This window comes from Myotis yumanensis, unplaced genomic scaffold (genome assembly GCF_028538775.1).
Source record: "Myotis yumanensis isolate MYYU_CA2020_CCGP unplaced genomic scaffold, mMyoYum1.0.hap1 SCAF_3, whole genome shotgun sequence".
Classification (NCBI taxonomy): Eukaryota; Metazoa; Chordata; class Mammalia; order Chiroptera; family Vespertilionidae; genus Myotis; species Myotis yumanensis.
In genome coordinates, this window is record NW_027223754.1 from 182,115,831 (window position 1) to 182,142,137 (window position 26,307).

The 26,307-nt window shown below is 41.2% G+C and overlaps 1 pseudogene; it reads left to right on the plus strand.

The window, feature by feature from the left end:
* The first annotated feature begins 23,366 nt into the window (after positions 1-23,366).
* Positions 23,367-23,942, plus strand: LOC139006476 (large ribosomal subunit protein eL19-like; annotated as a pseudogene).
* The last annotated feature ends 2,365 nt before the right edge of the window (positions 23,943-26,307 follow it).

Sequence of the window (26,307 nt, forward strand, 5' to 3'; positions counted from 1 at the left end):
CCCCCAGTGGGTATGGAATTGTTCTCTACATATAATTAACACATTCTACATATTATCTGGCCCAGAGGAGGATAATTCCTTAATTTTAATAATCCTAAATCAATTTTCATTTCTTTATGAAAGTATATATGACCTCATCACTATAAACTCTACACATGAACCCCAATACATTGATGGAATAAAGGATGCGGGACAGCAAGGGATCCCATCAAAGCAGGAACACTCAGTGCTATAACTTAGGTTTAACTTTAAAAACATCCACAAGATCATGGACCTTCCAATAATATCCATTAAAATGAGTTACATTAAGAGTCTACATTCAAGCTAATGGATTGTTTTATATCATCCTGCCTCCAGCATAATTACTATTAAAAATAACTTCTCCTAGTATATATTTCTCCTCATCCCCCTTTCTTCAGCATATGAGGTAAGAAATTTTTGACAAGGCCTAAGATAATCCTCTAGACATTAAAAGACTCAAGCCCTAGCTGGTTTAGCTCAGTGGATAGAGCGTCAGCCTGCAGACTGAAGAATCCCAGGTTTGATTCCAGTCAAGGGCACATGCCCCACTTGTGGGCTCGATCCCCAATAGGGGGTGTGCAGGAGGCAGCTGATCAATGATTCTCTTTCATCATTGATGTTTCTATCTCTCTCCCCCACTCCCTTCCTCTCTAAAATCAATAAAAATATTAAAAAATTAAAAAATAAAAGACTCAGAATCCTAATCCTGTTTAGAATTCTAGGAACTAAAAGAATGGGACATCTCAATCATTTATGATTAGAAACCTCAACTTCCAACAAATAAGTCCTCTCCTCATAGTGAACGGGCTCTTTCTTCCCTGTAAGCACTCACTTACCTATTGTAGTGAGTTGAATTGTGTCCCTTAAAAGATATGTTGAATTCTTAACTCTCAGTATCTCTCAATGTAACCTTAGTTGGAAATAAGGGTTTTGCAAATGTAATCAAGTTCAAATGAGGCTATTAGTTTGGACTCTAATCCGATATGTCAGGTGTCCTTATAAGAAGATAAAAAGAGCCCAGCTGGCGTGACTCAGTGGTTGTGCTTCAAGCTATGAACCGAGAGGTCACAGTTAGATTCCCGATCAGGGCACATGCCCAGGTTGTGGGCTTGATCCCCAGTAGAGGGTGTGCAGGAGACAGCTGATCAATGATTCTCTCATCATTGATGTTTCTCTCTCTTTCTTTCTCTCTCTCTCTCTCTCTCTCTCTCTCTCTCTCTCTCTTCCTCCCTGAAATCAATAAAAATATGTCTTCTTTAAAAGAGACAGACCCACTGGGAGAGCACCATGTAGGATAGAGGCAGAGATTCGAGTGATGAAACTGTTAGCCAATGTACACCGAGGTTGATGCCACCACCAGAAGCCAAGAAAAGGCAAAGAAGGATTCTATCCAGAGTCTCAGAGAGAGCATGGCCCTGCTAACACCTTGATTGTGGACTTCTAGCCTCCAGAACTGTGAGAATACATACCTGTTGTTTTAAGCTACACAGTCTGTGGTGTTTTGTTACAGTAGCCCTAGAAAACTAAAGCACCTGCCTAAAAGAAAAAGAAAAAAAATCTCATAGGGCAGATTTGAATCCTTAATAGATGAGTTGATTATATACATAGATTAGACCTTTACAAATATAATATTATAATCAACTAAAGTGCCCATTTACTATGCCCTGAGGTCCAACCATCTACAAAATTTGCTCATCCTTCCACTACCAATGTCTGAATGCTCGCCATCTGATAGTCACAGTGATGAACAGTTTGCATCTATTGTTTCACTCAGTCCTTACAACAGGACTCTAAGATATCCATTATGTTCCCTATTTGGAAGATGAAAAAAATGAGGTTTAGAAAGGTTAAACAAGTAACTTGCCCGAGGTCACAAAGCTAGGAAGTAGGGAACTGTGATTTAAACCATGTCTGTTTGATATTCACTCCCAGGCTCTTAACCATAATGCTTATTGATTTTTATTTGCACTTTGTCCAACAATATTTAACCTCTTCAAATGTTCTTTTCTATTCATGTCATAGAACACTGTTTCTAAATTAGATATAAGGAAGACAGCAGAATCATCTCATGGGGTACTTTTTTAATCTAGTAAATCCCTTTAAAATGCACAGAATTCTAAATACTTTCTCTTTCTTTCTCTCTCTCTCTTTCTCTCTCTCTCTCTCTCTCTCTCTCTCTCTCTCTCTCTCTCTCCACATTCCACATAACCCCATAACCCCATCCCTTTCTCAGGATAAATACCATCACCCTTCTTTCAAGTGTCCATTTAAATATCATTTATTCAGTGACCTTCCCTTGATGTAACAGTCTGTTTGGGGCCTATAAAAACAGCCTCACCGTCCTTCATTTCACCTTCATGACATTTACAAGGAAAATAAAATAATTATTTGGGTAATAGGACAGACCTACTAACTGGACTGAGGTCCTCCTGGCATGGCTCACATGGAAGTCTGGGTAAATGATTTCTCTACTAGTTCCATTGCTCTAAGATTAGGAAAATGGGAAGATTAGGCTACATTAGCCTGGGGAAGCTGAGAGGAATCAATAAGGCGTATATATCCATGCTCAAGTGTGTTCTCACTACTGTCCTCTGCCAATATGTCAGGCATTTATAAAAATGAGATGGCTCAGTTGAAAGATCCTGGTCATGTCCAGGCTAGATAGGCTTTGCTTAAAGCAGCGGTTCTCGAACTGTGGGTCGCGACCCCTTTGGCGGTCGAACGACCCTTTCACAGGGGTCGCCTAAGACCATCCTGCATATCAGGTATTTACATTACGATTCATAACAGTAGCAACATTAGAGTTATGAAGTAGCAATGAAAATAATTTTATGGTTGGGTCACAACATGAGGAACTGTATTTAAAGGGCCAGAAGGTTGAGAACCACTGGAAAGGGAAGCAACTGATTCCAGAGGATTTGGTATAACTCCCTCTGTCTTATCATCTACAGCTGGGGTATCTCCAGGCTTGTTTCTGCGATTGGAGATGATTGCCATCCTCTGCTGTGTGTCTGCCTGTGTTGAGTTCCTCCTGGATCCTGCAGAGAAGTAAATCTTATTTAATTCCCCAGGTGATGTTTGCTCTGTAAAATAAATTACTGCATTCTCCAAGATCTAGAAAGCATGGGATATTTCTCTCAATAATGAAGATTCCTCTTTCAGAGTGAAGAAGAAATGAATGATAAATATGGGTCCAAATTGTCTAACTGTTCTCAGGGACTCTAAAACATCTTTACCTATAGCAAATATGGATGATAAAAACAAATTCCTTCTCTACAGATTAGGCTTATATGTATAAAATAATGCTGACAGAAGAAAATGTAGGTTGCTCCTGTTAATCCAAGTAAATGCCAAGTCTCTCATTTTACTCCCACATCTTCAATTAGTTAGATGTCTTAGTTTATAGATCTCTCCTGACAATGAGCACAGAGGTTATGTAGGTGTCAGGCCTTACACTCACAGCCTCTTTGCTCTAAATATTACATGCACCCAACAGCTGACATCATTTTCCCCAGAGATCTAAATGCTAGGGTTCGCAAAGATTCTGCTCAAGATCCATCTCACACATCTCAGACAGTGGCCCACAGACTGCATTCAGTCTATAGATTTACTTAACTTGGGCTGCAATGTTTTGTGCTATTTCTTGAAATGTTTAAACCAGTCGGGATTTGCAGGACGAACATCCCCAAATCTCAATGGCTTCAACCACAAATATTTATTTCTTGCTCATGGGCCTGTTATTGGCTGGGGCTCTGCTGGGTTCCAGGGGAATCCACTGGCATCTGATAGGATTTACTTGGTTACAATCTGCAAGAAAGATGGTTCCAGATGCTCTACATATCTCCTCTATGTAGGACTGCAGAAAGAGCCTTTCTTACGGTAAATGCAGGAGGACAAGTTGGGTGGGAGATAAAACCTGCTTCTTAAAGCACAGTTCATGTTTTCCCACATTTCACTGGGCAATCCAAATCACATGACCAAATCCAAAAGCAACAAGGGCTTTCTGTTCTATTGGGAAGCCCTAAAAGATTAGATAGCGCCGAAACCGGTTTGGCTCAGTGGATAGAGCGTCGGCCTGTGGACTCAAGGGTCCCAGGTTCGATTCCGGTCAGGGGCATGTACCTGGGTTGCTGGCACATCCCCAGTAGGAGATGTGCAGGAGGCAGCTGGTCGATGTTTCTCTCTCATCGATGTTTCTAACTCTCTATCTCTCTCCCTTCCTCTCTGTAAAAAATCAATAAAATATATTTTTAAAAAAAGATTACATGGCAAAGGCAATGAATATGTAATTCTACCTTAAGGAAGAGATCAAGAGTTGAGAGCAATGACCCAAACTAATGCAGTTGTCATCATTTAAATATTGTGGTGTCCACATTATGAAGTTCCAGGTTTTCTTGAAAAAAATAAGAAGATTTAGTAATGAGCCCAAAGCTCAAAATATAATTTATCCCATTTCACAAAGGTACCTATAGAAATAGGACTCCCCAAAGAAGACAAAGCAGCTCTTCTTTCTTTGAATTAAGATCTATGAATCAATAACCATCCACTGTAGCAGTCACGCTTAGTCTAATGGAAAGCCCACTGTGTCTGGGCTTCAAATGTCTGGGTTCAAATCCAGACTCACTACTTACTACCTGTGAAACACTGGGCAAATGACTTAATCTCTCTGAATGTCTATCACTTCATCTCACAGGGTTTTAGACTAATTGAGATATTATACATAAAAACGGTTCTGTGAATTGAAAAATGCTACCCAAACATTGGTTGTCATTATTAGCAGGGCTCACCTACTGAAACTCAAATTACTATTTAAGGAAATGACCAATTTGCATAGCCACCTGGATTTTACTGTCAACGACTTTGCCTGGGATTCAAATGCTTTAACAGCAGGGTTATTTCATTCACGGAAGATCCAGCTGGTGTAGCAGTTTGGGATGTACACTAAAAGATGCTTGGAAATACCTGCTGGTCTTTCAGCTATTGTGCTATAAAACCAGGTAGGGGGATCCTTTTATCATTTCCAGAGCAGAATTTGCTTTAAACCCCCTAACGGAGCCAAAATTGTCAGACCAAATTCCACGTGTGATGAAATCCAACCAGGTTAACATGCTCTTTCCTTGTTAACCACCCAGGCTTTTCTGGATGAAATCCCACAGCCCGAACACAGGCAAAACTTGACTTAACTTCAAGGAAAGTTTTGGGTTTCAATGAGCCTTTGAAGTCCTTTCAAAAGAGATAAGGACTTCAATGAGAGGTTTGTCTATACACAGAGGACAACAGAGGTAGGCCATTTGTAGAAATTCAGTTCATCTAGGAGCAGAAGTTGTCTGATGAAAATTGGTTCAGTAAGGAGGGGCTAAGTGAGGCATGTAAGTTCAAACTCACTACAATGAAAATACTCTATTTTAGATGATCAGACTTCAATTTTGTATTTTCACTCATGAGTTTTTAAAAGCAAGTGTTTATTTTTACTGCCATAAAGATAATTTAATAACTGTGATTAAATTAGAGCTGCCATATAGTATACAAAATTTAGGAAATGCTTAACACATGGGTATATTATTATTATATTATTATTATTATTTAACAAACAAGTATTTTAAACTAAATATTTCCACAAAGGTTATGAATTCAGACTTTGACTCATGAATAAAGACTGTCAATTTATATTAAGTGCATTCTTTGACACCAAATAAGCTAAAGTGGCTCTTCTTCAAATAGTTTTTGCCACATAGTATTTTCTAAATCAAGCTGATAATAATTGCATATTGGATATCTTTATCTCAAAACATTTCTATCAGGGCACATTATGCTGTAACTAAATCATTTTTACTGTGAAAGTTATTGTTTTCTAAGCTGCAAGAAGTGTCACATTGTGCCACGGGAACTTAATTATAGCAAATGTACTTAACCAGAGCTCCCTGCAGAAGAGATTCCTTCAAATAGCTGCAATACATTTATGTATATGTAGTCAACATTCCATAAGAAGACTCTCTCTGGAAATGTGGTTGCTGAATATGTAGTGAAATTCCTGTAGACTACCGTAACTCTATCAGGTATGAACCAAAGGATGCTCTCTCTAGCTATAAAAACTGTTGTTATACTAACCCATATGTGCTAGAGATTTTTAGAATGTTTTTCAGCTAAAAGTTGTACTAAGATTCAGCAATGGTCAAAACAGGAATTCTAAAACACAATACTTTTTTCCATGAAAAAAAAAAACAGCACTTGTATTCTGTGCTAATTTCTAATACTTCTTGGGAACCTAAGGATTTTATTTAGTCCACAGATTAAGATCTTAAAGTAAATATAATAAAAATATTTTAAAGGTTATGTATCAACAAGGTGTCAGTGTGCATAAGGATGAAGTATTCTAGTCATAATTAAATTTCAAATCTAATTATAATTTGAGGCGTCCTTTTAATTACATTGCCATATTTTCTTTTCCTAGGAAGATGAGTGGTATAGCATCTTTTATCTGTAATTTTCATTTAATTAAAAATGTAAATAAATCAAACCTTTACTTTGCACATAAAAAAGACGATTTATAAAGTTGGGTTTTATCTACTTAATCCTATTTACTTTGAGCTGTAAATATTCATACGATGTATGAATATATAGGAGTAAACGTCTAAATTTTCCTAAATATTATGAAGCAAAAAAAAAAAAAAGTGTTGCCTGTAATTATCTTTCTTGGCAGTAAAAAATCTTCCCTCACTTTTGGCAAATACCTATTAATTCTTCAAAGCCAAGTTCAAATGTCACCTCTTCTGTGTGAAGCTTCCCCTAATTCCCAAAGCCAGATTCAAGAGTAGGCAACTTCAATAGTGACTTAAATCGATAAAGAGTATTGAAATATCCCTGGGATTTTAGTAAATTCTGGAGAAGAGTCTTTACCACAAAGTTCCCTCAGAAAGAGAACTGCATGTAGTTAAAAAAAAAAAAAAAAAAAAAAACACTTGAGCCACTTGGGGGAGGAGATAAACTATGCCCCTTCCTGAAGCAGTATGTACGAGTATCAGGGAGCACTAAATTATCTCCTAAGGATCCAGCTCCTTGGCAAGCTTTGATTATCCTCTGTGAAATGTACCAGTTTAAAGCCATGGGATTCTTGGACAATAGGGGACAGGCTGGGGGAAGACTTGAGTGTTTCTCCTCTGCCTATCCCCAGACAATGATAGATTTCTTCTCTTCTCTAAGTTAATCTTAAATAAATCTTTGCAAACACCCCCTGGTCCCATTTTCTTATACTACGCCAACATCAGACCATAGAATACATACTAGGAAAGAAGAAATATGAAGCCAAGAAAGGGTAAATCCCGGTGATAAGATGTTAAGATCAATGACTAGTCAAGCAGTATCTATGGGGTGGGAGAAATGTTGGAGTGAACATTAAGAAGGGGTGATCAGAGAATAGAAACTTGAATTGAGAATATAGACAGCTTGTATTTATTAGTCATAATGAAGGGCTGGATATGACAAGAGAGTCAGTAGCTGAGGTGAAGTGGAGGACAAGGTCATTGAAGCAAAGGAAGCTAAGAGAATCAAGGAAGTGGAGGGACTGTCCTCAAGGATAATGAAAACACTGAGAGTATGACAGACAACGTTGGAGTCAGTCACAGTGAACCAGGCACTCAAATATTTCAGAAATCAGGGACAGTGACAACAGCAAGGAGAAAGTAGTAGGTTGTTTGATGGTTTGATGACTTCAGACTCAAAGCTGGAGTTTATCATCAGCAAGAAGGCCGCCTGGAAGTAGCAATGAGGAGCAAGGAAAGCATCCAGTAACCTCCTCCACACCACACTAAGAGGGAGAAAACAGGTTTCAGCTGAAAGAGGAAGCAGTATCTTTATGGGAGAACCAGGTTTTCATCTAGTGAAATAAACTGATGGGCATTTGGAAGTAACGGGAATGTTCACAGAAGAGGGTGAGGATATAAGGGATTTTTGCAGATTGCTGATTATGAAGCCCAGGAGACAGACTGGAGGTATTGCTGATATTGAAGAGAAATGGGGCATGGGGTGTTGAAAGGAGATATTCCGAGCTATGTGTGTGGAGTTGTGGGATTACCTGTCCATGTTAAGCTTCTTGGGGTACTGAAATAAATAGAGTTAAAAGATAAAATGAGCTTTAGCCAGTTTGACTCAGCAAATAGAGCATCAGCTAAAGGGTCCTGGGTTCGATTCCGAAGGGCACATGCCGGGGTTCTGGCTCAATCTCCAGTAGGGGCGTGCAGGAGGCAGCCAATCAATGATCCCCTCTCATCATTGATGTTTCTATCTCTCTCCCTCTCCCTTCCTCTCTGAAATTAATAAAAATATATATATTTTTAAAAAGATAAAATGAGATTAGTCCTGATAGTTTCAAGACTAATGGTGGTGATTAGGCTCTGAGGGTAGTGTAGGAAGAAAGGACATGGTCAGCCAGGCCCTGTAGAGCCCTAGGGCCCTTTCTGCATCCCTGCCAGCATGGAGACCATGACAAGGTGGTCTCTCCATAGCACCAGGACCTCTGCAGCACCCTCTCTTAACAACTGGAGCACTCAGGACAGGGATTTTACACTGAGTTTCTGGGGCTCTTAAGTCCTATTGCACTATGCCCTTTTCTTCCTTTAAAAAAATGGAAATCCACTGAATAATTTGAGGATGAGAATGGTAAAATTCAAGTTGTTTTTTTAGAAAAATCCACTAGTTCTCAGCAGTTGGTCTCAGAGAGCCAATAGGAATAGGAATTGAAAACCTTAATTTTGTTAGTGAAAGTGAAGACAAAGAGAAAAAAAAAGCAACAGATTACTAAAAAAAAAAGACTCTTTATAGTTATATATGGGAGGATAGAGAAGAATCTAGAATGAATACTAGGTTTGAAGCTTGAGACTGAGTTGACAGTGGCTCCATCAATTAAGACAGAAAATAAAGGAGAAAAAGTTTGGTAAAAGTAGAATAAGACTTTAACTCAAAACATAATGAGTTTGAGGTCTCTAAGAAACATTTAGGTATAGATACCTGAAAGGATTTGTTTATAAGAATAATGATGTTTCCCTGTATACTGTGAGCAAGGTTACTGCCCTTTGTTCCAGTCTATATTTTAAAGGATTTTTGCATAACAAACAACCTCGGAAGATAGAGTGTCTCCCTCCAGAGCCAAGGGAAGGCATGTTTACTGCTTGTTATAAAAGATTCAGGTTCCCTAAATTCAATATTCCTCTCACATAATATAACCCACTAAGTGTACAGGTGTTATGTAGCCCTCTTTGCATCGTCCTGTGGGAACTGGGGTTCAGGGAATCGGTGCAAGGAAGGCAGACACTCTGGCTACTGCTATTGCTATCATAAACCATCCATTGTCTTTTACCCGGGGGTCTCATGCCTTCTAATAGCACCAATACAACTACAGCAGGTTAATATGTTTACTTGCAAGTACAGAAACATCTTAAACTCTTAATAGTTCTTGACATTTATCTTAAGATAGTGCAACATTTTAATTTACATAAAGCATCTTACATTTTTAAATTTCAGACCTCAACTTATTAGATTCTTAACAATTAACTGACAGTCTCTAATATTTTTCAGACTCTTAGCAGGATTGATGCATTAATTCTGACAGTTAAGGAAATGATTCTCAGCATTTGGCGGAAGGAAAAATCAAGATGCCACTCATACATGGTTGTTTCAGTGTTATAATTATTTGGCATCTAACACCTTGTTTTGTGTATGGGCTCAGTAAAATATGAAATGAATCTAATTGGCTAAAATCTGATAAAAATATTTAACTAAAGTTCAGAATTCCAGGATCCACTGTAACATGAATTGACGGCATAACAGAAGTCCAATGGGAGTAAATAGCAAGAAGAGCCTCATAAATGGTGCCACCCAAATATGTCCCAATCCTAGTCCCAAAAACTTGTGGATATGTTTGTCATTCTACGTGGCAAAAGTGATTTTCCAGATGTGATGAAGTTAAAGATCTTTATATGAGGCAAGTATCTTGGATTATCTGGGTGTGCTCATTGTAATCACAAGGGTCTTTATAAGGAAAAGAGGGAGGAGGGAGAGTCAGAGGAGATGTGATTAGGGAAGCAGAGGAGAGGAAGAGAAAGAGGGAGAGAGGGAGAGAGGGAGAGAGGGAGAGAGGGAGAGAAGGAGAGAGGGAGAGAGAGAGATACTATATGGCTGGCTTTCAGGATAGAGGAAGGGGCCATAACCCAAGAAATGCAGGCAGTCTAGAAGCTAGAAAATTCAGGGAAGTGTGTTTTCCCCTACAGCCTCCTTCTAGGAGAAATGCAGCCCTATTGACACCTTGATTTTGAGGCTTCTGACCTCCATAAATGTAAGAAAATAAATGTGTGTTGTTTTAACCCACCACATTCCTAATGATTTAGCACAGCATTAATAGAAAACACCTTTGGTGAATTTTAGCTTAGATTGCTTGCTATTTCTAATGTGTATCCTTCGGCAACACTGGACTGAAAGACATTCCTCTTCTTATACTTGCTCTTTCTCAGTAAGAGGCAGAGTTACTTTCAGAAAAGTAGGAGAAGGGGAGGGAGTTAAAGGGGAAAGAGAGAGAGCTGCCCTAAGTAGTAAAAAAAGAAAAAAACACCTCTGAAGCTTTTACAATTAAACAAATATTTAGCAATGCTTATTTCTAGGAATCAAGATAATATAGTACACATATTTTGACTCAAAGTTAGAAAAATATGCTAGGGACTCTGTGCCTCCTGCATGGCCCCTACTGGGGATCAAGCCCGAAAAACAAAACCACTTTTCAAGAATCATGATGGGCTATAAGAGGCAAATAAGTGAGTGTGTGTGTGTGGTGGGGGGGAGGGCGGGGGGGGGAGGCTGGGAGAATGTATCTGTATCATGGTAGAAAAAAAGAGTCAAACTCCTTAATTCCTCTCCCTGCCCATCTCTCCCCCACCCCCTCACCTGTCTGCTTTTCTTAGTAACTAGTTTAGGCTGGGACTCTAACCAAGTATTCTGATCATTTTCTATCTGCAGAAGGAGGTCTTGATATGAGGTAGAAACAGGTTTAGCCAGGAAGCATATATTGGGGTATGCACATGGAGTACTATTTGTATGGTTCTCAGGCATGAGATGAAAAGTTCTAGATACAAATCCAATCCACTTGATGTGGTCTATCTAGCTCTCAACCCGAAAGGACGAAGTGTATAGGGAGAGTGCAGATCTGACACTGGGACAGACCTCCGGATGGTGGTGAGGTGATTTGAGAAGAATGTTGGAGGGGAAAACCTGAGGACTTAAGGGAAGAACTTAGAGCTGGCCAGGGCTGCCTCTGAATGGTAGAATTAGCCCAGTGCTGAGCTGTTAGTTTGAATGCACTAATATGCATTTCTGCACATGCTGTTAAGCATTCTTTTTTATTTTTATTGATTTCAGAGAGGAAGGGAGAGGGGAAAAGAGTTAAAACCTTAACGATGAGAATCACTGATCAGCTGCCTCCTGCATGACCCCTACTGGGGATCAAGCCCGCAACCTGGGTATGTGCCCTGACCAGGAATTGAACTGTAACCTCCTGGTTCATAGTTCGATACTCAACTCTCTGAGCAACAGCGTCTGGGCACTGCTGAGCATTCTTGAGCTATCTGTTCAGGAAACACCTAAACTTCAGCTCCTCTCACTTATGTTGTACTGGAAGTGCCCTCCTTAGAAACCATTGTTCCTGTGGACCATAATGCACCACCAACATCCCCACAAGTATCCTCTAGCTACTGTCATTTACCAGGCCCATTTCTTTATCTCCTTGCAAAGATTCCACACTCCTTATACATTTTCTGTCTCTTTTTGGTTTCAATCAAAGTGTGGAGCTCATTTCAATATTTGATACTCCCAGTGGAACCCAGAATGTTAACCCAGTTCAACATAACAATAAACACTTACATGTGCTGAAAACCATGCTAGGCATGAGAAGATCATGCTCTTTACTGTAAAGGAATTGACCATTGAATGACATTTCAGATCTTTCTCTATCATGCACCCCCTCTCTCCCATAACTGGAAGGGCAAGGTAAAGACAGATCCTCTCCCCACACTCTTGCCTAGAGACAGTTCACCCTCCCTTACTGTCACGTGGCTGGAGAGCTGCTCCACTTCCCTCAATTGTGCACAGTCCATGATTCAACCCATCATCATCTGTGGGTTCTAACGGGCCTCATTGTGTGGACATATTTTTTTTATAAAAGTGTCTCTATTTGGCAGAGGGAGGAAATATAAAATTGTATTTTCCACTTTGCCTTAATGGAATTTTATTTTTACCCTAGCATTCTGGGTCCCGTGGAGCAAACATTCACGAGTTCTCATGTTTCCAAGAAAGCCACACAGCTTCCAGGGACAGCAACACAAGAGGTCGTCACAAAGTCCCTAGCATTTTTTTTAACTTGAAGTCAAACTATGGATACTACATTGTCTTTATTCCTAGAAATAAGCATTGCTAAATATTTCTCAGTGACAAAGCTCAGAGCTTTACATATATTAAAAGCAAAACCAAGCCTCCCACAAAAAAGGGGGGGGCAATCAATTTTTCTCACCCAACAAGCTCATAAATAGAAAAAAAACGCACTTGTATTTTTACCAAAATTGCCATAGATTAGATTCAAAACCTTTCCAAGACAATTGGAGGGTCGTTTCACGCCCTGTTTTGGTTTGACATACTCACCCAGCAGTGGTTACACCTGTGTCTCAGGGTTTTTCGAGGCTTCAGATTGAAAACCTCTGAAATAAGTATTCTTTCTCCACTTGGCACCTCCCTTTTGCACATGAAGAGTTTTGGATCAGACAGGCGATTATGGTGGTGCTCAGTGGTAGTGTTCTGTCTCCAACTTGGCTTGTAGGGCTGCCGTTCCTCTCAGTTCCTGTGGAAACACACAATTCCATGACCCTGCCATCCCGGGAGCAGTACCACCCGGCAGAGGCGCCCAGGACTTTCCTGCGCTAATTGTCTCCCAGACAGTGCTGCCTCCCCTCAGCAGTCCACGCCAGACTCTGCTGCAGCCTGTGCATATTTCCACTCCCGTGCGGAGTGCCAAAACCACTCCACAAGGCCTGCTCCAACTTTTCCTGTCAAGATAAGCTTCCAGCCTGATGTATAGGAGATTAGCATAGAGCACTAAGACCACAATCTCATAAAACTGGCAGCACAGCGTCCTAAGGTGAACTGTGGAATGGATAGACCCTTCCATACCGAAAAGTAAAATAGATTTTCAGAACAGATACCTATTTTTATAAGACGATTTAGAGAAATCAGTTAAAAATTCTTCTTAAGTGGGATCATTACTTTATACAAAAAATAGATATATGGTAATCTTTCATTACGTAAAGTTATCAAGCAGCAGCATTTGCAAATATGCCCTTTGTTCATCATCTCATATTTATTTCTACTGCTTCTTCACAAACATTTAGGAAACAGATGTCTACGTGCCAAGGTCCTTCTGTCGGTATGCTGAGTTTTCATTCCGGTTAAGTTATATTATTCTGTGGTTTTTAAAAAATGGATTCACATAAGGGCTTCCAGAAAACAGTCCTGGCGGAATTTAAGATATTAGAATCTCCAACCTCTATAAAAGAAAACTTTGAGTTGCTAAGAGATCTAGGAATGACTCTCTTCTCAACTTTAGTGTCACTTTCTTCACGAAGCTTCTTTGAACCTTACCTCCCTTTCTCTTGTACCTCCACCCCTCCCTTCTTCTCGAGGCTCCCAAAATTCCTGTGCATTACTGCATTTTCATTGTCTCCTTACCTAGACTGTGGAATCGGTGCAGACAATAGCAGAGAAACTTTCTTGGTACCATCTGTTTCTGGCACAGATACTGGTACTTAGTAGGTACTCAATTAGTGTCTGAACAAATAAATGAAGGAGTGAGCCATCTATATATATAAAAGGCTAATATGCTAAGTGTCCCTCCACCCATCCAACTGGTTGCTATGATTCGCACTGATCACCAGGGGGCAGACACTCAATGCAGGAGTTGCCATGATGAGCACTGGCCATTTACAGAGAAATGGCACCATGGACCTGGTGCCAACAAAGCAACTTGGCTTCCCCCAAGTGGGACACAGGCCCCGCCACCACCTGGAGCAACACCCCACCAAATCGAAGCCAATGCTGCCATGGCACAAAATGTGGCCCACAGTACAGCCCAACCCCAAAATGGTGCTGTTGGAGCCGGATAATGACATCACATAGCAACACCCGCTTCCTCTCCCTAGCAACGACTAGCCTCCTTGCAGTTTCTTCAGCCCAGGAACACAACTTGCTTTATAGCCAGGTGCAAATATTTTACACTTTAACCAAATGTCTGTGAAGCATTTTCCCATGCCTCATCTCATTTGATCCTCACAGCAGTCCTGGAGTAGGGAGATAGGAGACTCAGTGGAATCCTTTTTTTTTTTTCATTAGCCGGAAAATGGAGGTTTAGAAAGCTTAGAAACTTGACCCAACTGAAAAGAAGTAAGAAATGGTGGACCTTGAAAATGACTTCAGGTTTTCTCACTGCGCAGAATATAGTCAAACACTGCTGCAGTTAAATATTTTACCCTTTGTTCTCCCTGCGTGATCTACAATAATAATCTACTTCATGTTGATATTTACTGCTGCATTGCTGACAATTACCTGAAAGAGAATTTGAGGTGCTTCACTGGGATGAAAAAAATTTAGCTACATCAGAAAGCAGTTTTAATTAAGCAAGTTTATTCTATATCTATAAAAAGATAAGTTGACTTTCGCATGTACAATACATATAAAACTCTCGCTGGTGCCAATCGCACACGTGTGTTTTGATCTGTCATTGTCTATCGTGAATTTGGTTGACACTTCTATTATAGAGAAAGGGCAAATAGCAATATTAAAATATTTCTTCTAATTAATTTTCTTTCAATGTGCACGAATCGGTGCACTGGGCCACTAGTGATAGTATATTTACCTGAGATATTTGTTCTGCTAGAGGCTGGAAAACATTTGGAATTCTTGAAGAGTGGGAAGGTTACTTTCTTCTATTTAAATTTCAACTGGTGTGCCACAAAAATTTTTAAAACGTACAATACTTGACTATTTAGTCAGGAGCACTGACCTCTTTTACCTTAGATTAAAAAAAAAAAAAGACAACAACAACAGTCATCCCATGTGAATGAATCAAAATTATACCTTTTTTGTGTCCGATCGGCAAAACTATGTTTTGGCGTGCTCAGAATTTTAATAATTAGTTTATGTGTGCCATGAGATTAAAAAGGTTAAAAATTGCTGGTTTAAAGAAAAGATCAAAAGATTTTAGCCTGAGAAGAGGTCCCCATATGGTTTTTATTGTAATCTTTCTTTTTTCTCCTACTGATTAAAAATAAAAAAGAGAGAGTCCAAAATAATCTGGGAGACTGGCAGAAGTGTGAAAAGACTGCGAATCCATCTTTTCCAGGGCCTTCTGGCAATCCTTGTCAATCCAGGCAATGCTGGCCCCAGGCCCGGGGCCATCAGCTCCTGCATGCACTGGTGGACAGCTTGCCTCTTGAGGACATGCTTCGGGGGCTCCTCCGAGGCCTCTCTGTCAACTCTGCTCTCTCTTCCTGCCAGTTCTACCTGCCCAGCACTCAGCAGGGCCCACGGATGCCCTTGTACTCTGTGGACTTTCCAACAAATCTTCGTGTTTCTACTCTGCTCCCACCTATACGGGATTCTGCCTGAGTCCCTGCCAATCTCCTGGCCTGATTCCTCTTATTTTGTCTGCCTGCCTTGTCCTTTTGCTCGATATTCCTTGCAGAGACTTTGACACATATCCTGATCTGAACAGGATCCATCCCTTCCTTATGCACAGTTTTGTTCTACCTGGAAAATCTAGCCTGTGTATCTACTCAAAGCAGACATTTTTTGCACAGCAAAGGAAACCATCAACAAGACAAAAAGACAACCTACGAAATGGCAGAACATATTTGCCAACAATAAACCCCATAAGAGATTAATATCCAACATTTATAAAGAACTCAGCCCTGACCGGTTTGGCTCAGTGGATAGAGCGTCGGCCTGAGAACTGAAGGGTCCCAGGTTCGATTCCGGTCAAGGGCATGTACCTTGGTTGCGGGCACATCCCCAGTAGGGAGTGTGCAGGAAGCAGCTGAATCAATGTTTCTCTCTCATCGATCTTTCTAACTCTCTATCCCTCTCCTTCTCCCTTCCTCTCTGTAAAAAAATCAATAAAATATATATTTTTTTAAAAAAGAACTCATACAGGAAGATAGCAGCGTAGGTAAACACCAGTACTCCCCACCTCCCACAACCACATCAAAATTACAACTAAAATACAGAAGAACCATCATTCAGGATTGCCTGAACACTGGTTGAATGGAAGTCCTGCAACTACAGAAGTAAAAAAGAAAGCACATTGAGACTGGTAGGAGGGGTGTAGGCGCGGAAGAGGCTGGTCTGACACCCACATGTGGTGTGTTTTTAATCAGAAGGGATATCTAGGCTGCAGAGACCTTCCGTGAGGAACTATGGGTTCCAGACCCACAACAGCACTGGAAATATAGTCAATAATATTGTAATAACTATGTACGGTGCCAGGTAAGTACTAGACTTATTGCAGGACAGGGGAAATCACTTTGTAAGTTATATAAATGTCAAACCACTATGCTGTATACCTGAAACCAATATAATATTGAATGTCAATTGTAATTTTAAAATAAAAAATTAGAAGAAAAAGAAGCAAAGTCATCAGGCAAAGCTCTCTGTATGGGGCAGGCATTTAAAAACATAAAGGCAACAAACGCAGATTCTACGAAGATGAACAGGGCAATAGAAATCAAGGAAACAGGCAGGAAGACTGCTCTCAGGAATTAAAAGCTGAAACAAAAAACGAGTGTCACAGAAGGCCAGGAAGCCAAAGGGCCTAGGAAACAGCTACCAGTTACAGCATCCTGCCCTTGTTTCTGTAATAATTCTTCGCTGCTGTCAAATAAATTTGTAGTTATGTCCTATTAGTGACAAAGTAGGAGCCCTAGAAAGGACTATTTGTGGGTTTGAATTAGGACTCTTCACATTTGTGTTGGACTAATTACCTAACCCCTCTGCCTTGATTTCTTCTTATGTAGAATGGAGTTAATAGTACCTACACTAGGAAGGTTTTCCAGGCATTAAATGAGATAATACAGGCAAGGCACTGGTATAACCCTGTTCAACAGGAAGTTTTCTGCTGTCATTATTATTATAGGTGGTAGTGTTTAGTGTGACTAGCATGGGCCGTGTGAATAGAAGTTAAGGTTTTAGGATCCCCGAATGAAAACTAAAGGAGCCAGCAGAATTAACATATGATGATAGATATCTCTGAAATGGAAAGATATTAAAAGTTTAGTTATTTGCCTTTAGAATTATTCTTCCAGCTTTATTGAGGCATAACTGGCACATAATAAACTGCATATTGAAAGTCTACAATTTGATGAGTTTTGACATATGCATACACCCGCAGAGCCATTACCACAATTAAGATAATGAGCATATCCATCAACCCCAAAAGTTTCCTCCTGTCCCTTTGTAATCGTTCCCTCTCACTCCTCCCTGCCCTACCCCCTATCATCCTCAGGCAACCACTGATCTGCTTTCTGTCACTATAGATTAATTTACATGTTTCTGGAATTTATATAATGGAATCACAGTATTCTTTGATGGTTGGGGGGTGTCTGGCATCATTGACTCAGTGAAATTATTTTGAAATTAATCTATAGTGTTCTTTGGGTCAATAGCTCATCCCTTTTCATTGCTGAGTAGTATTCCATTATATAGCATGATTGGTTTATCCATTCATTGGCTCATGGACATGTGGGTTATTTCCACAGTTTGGAGCTATTACAAATAAAGCAGCAGTGAACATTCACATATAGATCTATGTATAGACCTTGACTTTCCTTTCTCTTGAGTAAATATCTATGACTAAAATGGCTAAATCATATGATAAACGTAGGCTTAACTTTTTAAGAAACAACCAAACTCTTTTCCAAAATGGTTGTACCATTTATATACTTAAATGTCAAAGACTTATCTTCTGAATTATTTTTATAAGAATATAAAACAGGTTTGATTTTTGTCTCTATATGGATCTAAGATTGCTGGGTCCTAAGTTCTGACCTGCCTTGGAAACATAACTGAATTGTTTTGTTCCACTAGGGGAAGAAACTTTTAAAAATGCAAGTCTACAAACTTAAATCAAATAATAAAAGCAGGCATCATGACAACTATTGGGCAAGGCATTTACTTGTTTAAATTCGCGCTGTCTCTTTCAAGATTCAACAGGGAAGGCCTGGATCGAACAGTCCAGCATATGCTGAACAAATCACCTACCCACCTTCCTCCCATGGCCTTCCAGCCCATCCCCTAGGTCACTGTCACCCTCTCAGACTGAAGAGTCACGACACAGTGCCACGTCAGAGGCACTACTCCATATTCTTGTTCTCAAAGTTACCTGCAGACTTCACCTCTGAGGATGCCAACATGCAACTGCCCAAAATTCAACTCACAACTGGATGGAGAGGAATTCTCCAATCAGTCTCAAAACAAATTCACACTGAAAGCACACAGTATTATTCAAAAGAACTGGTCATCTCAATTCCAAAAGGTTAAAAATCTCTCATCTAAGAAACTGCTTTAAAGAGGGGGAAAAAATCCAGTGGTGCCACCTGGACATTCTATTAATAGAACAATCAGCATTACGACATTTTTGGCTGGCGGCTGCCAGTATGAAGCACTCCTCTCCCTCTACATCCCCCACATCCTCGTCTCATTCTCTCTCTCTCACTCTTCCTTCTCTCTCTCTCTCTCTCTCTCTCTCTCTCTCATGCATGGGAACTCTGGTTTCCTAAGAGAAGGAGGAAAGAGGAGATTTTGCTGTAGAAAAGGACCAGGAAAGCTGAAAAGGAAAAGGAAACGTAAACGTTTATGAACTGGGGTTAAGCACCTTTTGTTACAGGAATGAAGGCCAGAAGCTATGGGAGGGGACTCTCTGGAACTCCAAGTAGAAGTCGGGCTTCTTCAGCTCCAGGGCACCGTCAGCCATGAAAACAATAACTGGGGGACCCTGAGCATGGAACACGGGGAGTTTTCAGAGGCTCTACCCAGTGAGAAAGGGACTTCACCAAGTAACTTTGCAGGCAGTGGACATGGGTTGTCACAACAATTGTGCTAACAGTGATAAAAAGAATAGCTACCATTTATTAAGCTCTGTTGCATAGTAGGTCTTGGCTAGGTATCTTATAAATATTATTTCACTGCACCTTCCAAATGAATGTATTGTGAAAGCACAAGGTTAAGTAACTTGCTGAGGCCACACAGCTGGTATGTGTTGGAGCGAGAATTTGGTGCAGTCGGTGTGCTTCTAGAACCAATGCTCCCAGGGAAAGGAGGAGGGTGTGAGGGGGGATTAGCCACCCACAGCACTGAAGTTGGCTGGCAGTTGTATGTTGTATGAGAACATGTGGGGCCCCCTTGGGGAAGCTCCCAGGAATAAGGAGTGGGTGCTCTAAAGAAAGAGGGAGGACACCCTACTATTATGCAGATGTGTACTCTCCAACACAGCTCTCTGGGCACCAGAAAAACCTGGCAAGTGTCGACTCCAGCAGAAGACCTTACCCATAGAATGGGGTCTATTAGGGATTACACTCTCGGAAACCACGTTAGGGTTTTAAAAGGTGTTTGCAATGGAAGGTTTAATTCGGTCATTTATCAATGTCCCTGAAAGCAGACATGCAACAGTAATAATCCCAGGTACACTTGCCGTAAGGAGCGCTGGCAGAAGCAGTTACCAGAGAGAATGTTCAAGCACAGCTGACAGAGGAAAGCAGGCTCCTAACAGTGTCTGAACTCAAGGCGGGATGGTGTCATCAAAAGCTCCTTCCCTGAAAGGGATCTTTTGAACCACAGGAGTAACGACCTCCCAGAGAGATGTGAAGGTTTAGGGGACTTCAATTACTTTGAGGCCTGCAAAGAAAGCTGCCTCTGACATGAGAGTTTTTTCCAACTCCAAGTCCCAACTTCAGGCTCAAGGAGGAAACAAGTAATTAAGCTCTGCCAAGACCGGGGACTGAGCTCCAGTTCCATTCCCCTGGGGCTGCCCGCCTGCTCCGGCTCTTGGCCAGGAATGCCCCAGGCCACTCACTGTGTCACCCACCAGGTCTTGACTCATTTTGCAAGACACACAATCAAGCACCTCCCTGAGAAAGCCTTTCCCAGCACTCTCCTTGGGGCCCACTCTCCCCCAGCCCATGGACCCCTGGACGACTTATAACCATGGAGCATAGTACTTTGTTCCCAAGTCTATCTTTCCACACTAAAAAGAAATTCTTTAAGGGCAGGAACCCTGTATTACTCACTTCTGCTTCGGTCCAGGGAACAACAGAATGGAGGACAATGAAAAGTTGGTGCAAGCTCCAGCAAAGGAACAGGACTTGTCAGAAATCTTAGAGCCTTTTCTGATTCTCTGCACTTTCCCCTCAGCTAGGATTGCTCCTCCCTAACTCTAGGGTTTAGGAAAACTGCTAATAACATGTGACAGATGGACATTGTCCTCAGAACATCTTCTGCAAGCCCCAGGACTCAAAGGCACCCAATTGACAGTTCCCATGATGGATGAGATTACTCGAAAAGAAGAGACAGGCCAGAGCTGGCAATGCTTGGGCTGATGTGGAGAGACCAGGGCAAACAGGAAATTTCGGGATGTCAGAACAGGGATTGTCAAGGTCATCCCCATTCCTAGCCAATATACTGCGATACGGGCCAGAGCCCTGGTCAGGAAGGACTTAAAATCTGAGATATAAAGATGAGACTCTCCTAACAATGGCATTTGGTACCACAGTATTGTCACCGCCATCACCAACAGTTTGGGCTTGCTTTTGACATGCAGACATATGCTTCAAGAAGCTTTTCTTCACTCCTTCTTAGGAACTGAGTGAAGGGAAGGCAAGAGGAGGATTGTTTCTGAATACATGTATCCTGGCATCTTTTCATTTTATTCTCTCTGCCTTGCCAGAGTCTCAGCCGTGGTAGTAAGAACTGTATCTTCCTAATCATTTAATTTATAGGTCCATCAGAGCATGGACCACTCCTGGGTACCTCCTAGCTTTTAAGACTAATATTTAATAAAATGTGAATACAATAAAAACAAAGCTAATGTTGATTATATGTAAGATTTTGTTTAAAAAGAAAGGTATAGGACTTCTTGAGACCTAATTATACCTAAAAAAGATATTGGTGTTGGGTGGCCGGGAGGTGGATGTTAATTTACTATATTGATTCCTCTGCCACATCCCTTGAGCTATAAATTGTCATTAATTATTCATAGCCCAGAGACGTCCTGTATTGGGAGGAAAATTTTCCATTAAGACTTAATGCACCAGTTCAACACTTTAAAAAGTTGATGCCTGGGTGATTCAGAGGTAAAGATGTTCTCTAATCAACACAGTGTAAAGATGAGTCTGACGTGTCTGCCACAGCGGTGAGGGAAAATAGAGGGCAATTGACAGGGAGAGAGAAGCAAACTAACAAAAATCTCCCCCTCGCCTACGTTATTTATAGAGAGAATCATTATCATTATCACCATCCAGATAAAAAGAGTCTTGGCTGAGCCCCCCAAGATCATCTCCCTCAATAATAAAGGATTTTGTTTCCTCTCCTCAGACATCTTTTGTGCCCACCCTTCTTGTTTTTATTATTTCCTCTCTAGGACAAATATGCTCACAAAAATACTCCCCACTCTGGCTCCTCCATAGGGAACTGTCCACAGGTCATGGACCATGGAATGACATACTACATTATCATCCAATCAAACAAAAAAAATAAACAGGAGGAGCGAGCCCCAAGGTCTTGAAAGCATAGACCTCATGGCCAGCGCTGCCTTTGAAGTTCCACTTTTTTATTCAATACTGATGTGGTGTTGTTCTTAGCCTATGACCTGTGTGCCGTCCCCTGCAGATGGTGGAGATCTGAGGACCATTGTTGTGGAGTGTGTTCATTAGATATGAAAAAAGAGACTGTGAATGAATGAAACAAAATGTCAACTCCCTTCAGATTCTTTAAGAATAAAAGCAAACAAGCCAGAAATTGAATACCGCTAGGTTTTATGTGCATTAGGAAACCAGATTGATATTGTCTATTAAATGTATTTGTCAAAAGGGAAAATAAAAAAATAGGAAGCCATCTCCAAATTAAGTTTTTTATTATGTTTGCCAAATCTAGGTGATATTGTTACATCCTTTAAAAAAAATAAAGTCCAATTTGTACCATGTGTAGAATATACCAAAGGCCTCTGTGACTTTGAAAGGGGATGAAATTCCTCAACAGATGGAGGAAGAATAGATGCCATAGACAGAGATAATCCATATGCTAGCGAATTGCTAAATAGCTCACTTCATGGAATGGAAAGGTCAGTTGTTAGAATGAAAATTCAAATTCAGCAGGCCCGTCTCTGAGTTTCTATCTTTCTTCCCTTATTCTTTCAAATGCTATCTGCCAACACTGTACTTGGCCTTATAGATACAGAAATGAGGAGGAACAGATCCTACCCTCAAGAAGATGACAATCCAGTCGGGTATCACTGCCGACCACATCCTTGTCACGTTAACTGCACAGTGTGTCACAGAGCAAAGAAGAAATCATGCTTATCAAAGACACATAATAAATCCTGGGCCTTACTTTTAATACGTACTGTTATTTCTTCATCAACCACTTTCTTAATCCTCCATGGGACCAGGAGGTAAAGTCAGCCCCCCAGTCAATGTCCACTGCCCACCTCCCACGTGTTCAGGAGGCTTTCACTTGTGCCCTTAGCTTCTCCCTCTCTCCCACCCAAAAGTAGAGGTCTAGTTTCTTGTTCACATATTCTTTATGTTTGCTTGTTAATCATCACCCAAGAATATTATTTCCATTGATATTTAGAGAGAGTGGAAGGAAAGGAGGGAGGGAGGGAGGGAGGGAGGGAGGAAGAGAGAGAATGAGAGAGCTGTGAGAGTGACACATCTATTTGTTGCTTCCCACACACACCCCAACTGGAGCCCAGGATTGAACCTGCAACCCAGGTACATGCCCTTGACCAGGAATGGAACCCGTGACCCTTCAATGTGTGGGCCGACACTCTAACCACTGAGTTACACTGGCCAGGGCTTGTTCAGGTACTTTTGTGAAAAAGAACTAGGAGGATGTGTGGAAAGTGATTGGGACAAAGGGTAGTCAAGGAGAGAGTGACGGAGAGAAGAACAAAGACAGTGCCCTCCCCTTCCCCCCGAGTTAAAGGATGAGTTTGGGGCAGATTCCAGAGCCATGTTACAAGCTTTTCTTTCACCACTGCAGCCTCAGCCTCGAGCATGCTCAGGCTTCACAAGAGGCTCGCCTTCAGTGCCCTTCACTGTGGCAAAAAGAAGGTCTGGCTGGACCCCAATGAGACCAATGAAACAGGCAATGCCAACTCCTGTTAGCAGCTCCAGAAACTGATCAAAACAGGCCGATCATCCAGAAGCCTGTGACTGTCCAGGCTGGATGCTGGCAAAACACCTGGGCCTGCCAAAGGGCAGGCAGGCTGGCATGGGTAAGTGAAGGAGTGCTGCCAGTGCCCACATGCCTGACGAGGCAGCCTGGATGGGGAGGATGAGAATTCGGTGCCGGCTTCACAGGACACACTGTGGATCACAGCCTGTACATGAAAATGAAGGAGAACGTTTTCAAAAACAAGCAGATTCTCATGGAACACATCCACAAGCTGAAGGCAGACAAGGCTCACAAAAAGCTCCCCAATGACCAGCTGAGGCCCACAGTTCTAACATCAAGGAAGTACACAGGTGCTATGAAGACCCCTCCCAGCCAAGAAGGGGGAAATCATCAAGACTCCGTCCAAGAAGGAAGAGACCGAGAATCAAAGTTCTCCCTCTCCTGTCTTTACATAGAGGCCTTGGCAATAACATAGGTTAGTCCTCCCATGAAACAAAACTTTATCTGCCTTTAAAACAAAATGAGTGAAGGGATGAGCTAGCCATGCTCTGGGACACAGCCAGAATGGGAAAGGTGTGGAGGAGAAAATGAAGATGAGGTTTAAAAATACCACCTTGGTTATGGCTTGGATTCTCCTTAGCATGATTCCAGAGATGCAAGAAACAAGTGGTGGTTAATTCTACTTGTATTTTCACTGTGACGTGAGAGAACCAAAGCTTTTCAAGTTAGTAGTTCTTATTCTCAGTTTTCAATTGAAATCACTGAGGCACTAAGAAATGGAAGAATTTGTAGGGCTATCCCACTATTCAAGCAAAGGTTTCCATTTGGAACCTGGATCTCCACACTCAAGACCTTGGACCCTTTTTCACTAAGAGCACAGACTCTGGAGTCAAACTGCTTACGTTCAAATCACAGCCCTGCTACTTACAAAACATGCCTCAGCTTCCCTAATGATTCCTATGTCAGCGGGTGGATGTGAGGATAAATAGGTTAATATATGAGACAATTTTACAATAGTCATCGTAAGTACTCAATAAATGTAGGTAGCATCAGCAGCAGTACTAGTAGTAATAATAATAATAGTAATAGTAGCAGAAGTGGTGGTAGTAGTAATATTAGTAGAAATCATTTTGCCCCAAGCCTTATATTTTGCTGGAAAATAAAATTTACAAACTTGATTATGGCTCCTTCTACATGGGAACAGTATATACTTAAGCTTATTTGAGACACATTATAATTTTTAATAACAGTTCATTTCCCTTCTAAAATTAAAGGTACAGGTAAGCTCCTTAGCCATTATATCAGAATACAGTCTCAAGTAAACAAAGAAAAGAGGATTCTAAAATTTCTAGCGTACCCCAGCCAGTGTGGCTCAGAGGTTGAACATCAGACCATGAACCAGGAGGTCACAGTTCGATTCCCCATCAGGGCACATGCCCAGGTTGCGGGCTCGATCCCCAGCGTGGGGTGTGCAGGAGGCAGCGACTGATGTTTCTCTCTCATCAGTGTTTCTACCTCTCTATCTCTCTCCCTTCCTCTCTCTAAAAAATCAGTTAAGATATATGTTTGAAAATTCTATCTTGAAAGGGGACTTGTGGGGCTCCAGGGCTTGGTTATATGAAAAATAACTTCCCATCCTGCTTTGCTGAATGAGATGATGTTCCTAATTCTTGATCTTGACACACATGGAAAGTACTACAATTTATACTAATTTTTCCCTTAAAAAGAAAGAGGGAATTTGGTTCCCTTGTTGGAAACCAAGCCTATAGCTAATGAAAGGCTCACACTGGGTCAGACTCCCACAACAGGAAATAACAGGAAGAGGAAGCTGTTACTCGTCCATCCCTTCCGTTTGTGTCCTGCAGCTTAAAAAGGCTTAAACAATCTCCTTCTTGCCATGGCTGCCATTTCACAGGCCTTCTGGGAGGGGGGCTCAGCCAGCCAGTTTCATATATGCTAACTCTTTTTTAAAAATATTTTTATTAATTTCAGAGAGGAAGAGAGAGGGAGAGAGATAGACACATCAATGATGAGAGAGAATCATTAATCAGCTGCCTCCTGCATGCCGCACACTGGGGATCGAGCCTGCAACCCAGGCATGTGCCCTGATGGGGAATTGAACTGTGACCTCCTGGTTCATAGGGTCGACACTCAACCACTGAGCTATGCTGCCCGGGCCATGCTAACTCTTAATCCTCACAACTGTGGAACATAGGCATTTCATATCCCTGCTATAAAGTTGAGGAAATTGGGTCTGAGAAAGGCTTTAGTGCCTTTCCCAAGGTCAAAAGCCATAACTGGGTTCATCTAAAGCAGGGGTGGGGAACCTTTTTTCTGCCAAGGGCCATTTGGATATTTATAACATTATTCATGGGCCATACAAAAGTATCAACTTAAAAACTAGCCTGCTATATTTGGTCAAACATTTCATTAACTCACCCCTAATGCCTTGGCAGGGCCAGACCAAATGATGACAAGGGCACCCAGAACGTTCCCCACCCCTAGTAAAGTCACAAAGCTCAAAAGTCCTATGGGGTTCAAACCCTGACTCTCAATTCAGGCTTCTCTGCACCACCGCAAAGTTACCAGGGCTGGAAGCATAAGACACGGATGGACTTTTACAGAAGTTCAGATACCACCAGCTTTTACTCCCCGGTCACCAAGCTACCCCAAAGTGCCGGTTTCCTTGCTAGCCTTCCGTAAGTTGATTTTCATTATAAACTTTAGGCCTAAAATACCCCTCCGAGGTTAACAACATTTTCCTGCATCCAACCTATTCTTACACAGCTCTTGCAAGTTATTTGATGAACTAATTTGAGT